Genomic DNA, 2,923 nt, shown 5'->3' on the forward strand with positions numbered 1-2,923 from the left:
GTTGGGGTGGCAGCAGTATTTTCCACGTTCCCAGCGCCCTTGTTCAGCTCGTGTTGTAGTAGTAGCAGCCGCGTTCATCGTAGGGAAATTTAACCGTGTAAACAGAGAATACGCGAGACAGGGAAGTGGTTCTGAATCCGATTTAAACCTATCCGTTTTAGGCGTAAGGACTTGCGCGGCTTCTCCATGCCGAACATGTGCGTGTTCAGTGCCCATTAGAGACAGCCTCCGCGTTTGCAAATGGGGTTTTTTTTCCAGCCTGATCAAATGGCGATGGCTTTTTCAGCGGGATGAAAATGCCGTCGCTGCAGTCACCCACATGCAGCTCTGGTATTCAAGAGATGTGATTAATGTCTCGTGTTCACAGAGACTTTAGTCAGCTCACAGGCGCTGGAAATTAAATCCTAGGAGCAAGCTGCTACTTTAAACACTCTTCTTAATAAAAGTCTCCAGAGCGCACCTAACGCTATTTTATTCTTGCACAAATGTTGAGACGAAGTTGGATTTTGTTCTGCTTTCCTATTACATACCCTGAGACTGGGCAAAAGATTGTCAATGGACACATCGGGTAGAGATTATGTTTAGGGATTTTGTGAAGTTATATTTTGCATTAATTTTTGAGAGCTCTAATATTTGTTTACAAAAAGGCAGCACTGCAGTTACTTAAACATCTGGGGATACTTGATGTCTAGTCTAGGATAAAATTCAGAGCAACTTCCCAGCTTTGGTGTTTGTCATATACATAAGGTAGAGCCACCTCAGGATGACCCCAGAAATATTCAGATAGATCAGTCAAGCTAAAATTTAAAAATTACCTCTTTGACAATCAAATACTTCCATTAAAAGCTTACTCAGATGGTAAGATGATTTTATTGCAGTGACTTTTTAAAGGTACCTAACATTAATAATATTCTTCATTTCATTCAGTTGCCCTGCGGGTAATTCATGTCATTGCCTGTGGGACCCAGTCTGTCTCTTGGGTAACACCACTAAAGCCGAAAGAAACATGCTGGGAATTAATTCAGTCATTGATACTGGTATTTATCCTATCAGTTAGGTCTGTGGTTTACGGCACTGATGTTCATTTAGTAATCTCATAAAAAGGCTGTCTTGAGAAATGCATAATACCAGGTGATGAAGGAAAGGCATTTGTAAATTTTAAATCAACAAGAATCACTACTGTAGGGCAGAAAATAAAGCTTTGAGTAATCAGGACAACCTAACAAACTGTATCTGCTCAGATCAAGATAGCACTGCCGAGCCACAATTTGAAGTCATTAGGTCACCGATGACTACGACACGCAGCGTGTAGCTTTCAGCACACTTCAGCCTTCTCCAACAAGTTCTCCCTGGCCAGAAAATGATGGAATGATGCTTACAGCATCTGTGACCGTTTCCAGTGTTCTGGGAAGCGCAGTTGCAGAGTTACGACTGCTGCCGTTTATGTGCGCTGATCTGAGCTATTTGAATGACTGCTCCAATCCCTCTGGCACTCAGGTGTCCCACTAACGTGAATGAATTCATTCTCCTCAGAACAAAAATACATTCTTCTCAATAAACAGGTAGGAAACTGAAGCACAGAGAGACTAAGCCTTGCCAGAAGTCACTTGGAGAACAGTGCAGGTGGCAGAGCTTGAAATCCAGCTCACTTCCATTAGACGTCAGACCACATTTCTCTTTGCCATCTACCAACTTCCAAAGGGTTGTGAGTAGATTGTAAACAATACGTTGCACCCTGTAAGTTTTGTGAAAATAATGGTACTGAATTTACAAACTAAACACTCGGAGGGAAGGCACTGTGAAACCCCTCTCCCTCCACAAACACGGACTCAGTCAGAGTCTCGCTCTGCTTTGCTCCTTGCAAGAAGGTGTCTCGCTCTGTGCCTTGTCTGACCTGCTCTGGGGTGAAATAGTGCAAGAAGCTACTGTCTGCCTTATCTATGGTAGAAATTGGACGGTGCATGGTGAATGAGGCTTGCAAGAAGAGGCAGGCTGATACATGAATAAGCAGGCTGAACGCTAGCTCAGCCGGGATTCTACTTACACTAACCACCTTAACACTAATGCTATAGTTTCACGACCAGTTTATGCTCATACCTACAGCCTTAGTGACAAAAGAAGAAATCCAACCTCTCTGTAGCTCTTTGACTTTTGCCAGCACAAATTTTTGTGCAGTAGAGTGGTGAATCAAATAATGGAAATTATCTGAGTTAAAAGTCGCTCAGAAAAAAACCTGGTGTTCTGCTGGATCGGTTGCTCAGTCACCGTGCAGCTACAGGAACATTTGTGGGCAGATGAGGGAGATGGCAGAAATGTGTGACTAGGGAAAGGAGAGCTAGGACGGCTTCTTCCAGCCGCAGAGACAGCTTATGGCAGCTTAAAGCGATTGTGAAGCTACAGTGTTAGTCTCCTCCTCCTGCTGCTGTTTCAAGCCTTGTAGCCCCAGCTGTGTACTTCACACTGGGGTCATTCGGGTTCTTCCCCCTATTGCCAGGACCCAGCAGTGAGCCCTGGAAGAACAGAAGAGAGGTACCAGCTGTGGCTTGAAGCAGTTACTGAAGATCCTGCCTGGGTCTAGGCTGGAAGCAGCATGAACCTTCAGGGAATTTGACTGCAGTCCTCCAGCAAGGTCTTGCTGACCCGTTGGCTTCTCACAGACTTGCAATTTGAGCACTTGGGAAAAACTTTAAGAAGGTGAGAAGAAGTGTATCCTTATCACAACAGCCCTCTTTGGCAAAATTCAAGTTTCTTCTCTGAAGCACGCAGGCACTAGAATTTCTCTAAGGAAAAATGAACAGCTTCTCTTTATTGCTGAGTCAAATTATGGGCTATTCTCTGGTCTTTTTGCCAAAGGAGCAGAACCACTGTGAGTGAACTTCTCCCACGTTTTGAAGATTAGCTATGTTTTAATGAACTGGAAACA

This window comes from Pygoscelis adeliae, unplaced genomic scaffold, assembly GCF_000699105.1.
Source record: "Pygoscelis adeliae isolate BGI_AS28 unplaced genomic scaffold, ASM69910v1 Scaffold172, whole genome shotgun sequence".
In the NCBI taxonomy this organism is placed as follows: domain Eukaryota; kingdom Metazoa; phylum Chordata; class Aves; order Sphenisciformes; family Spheniscidae; genus Pygoscelis; species Pygoscelis adeliae.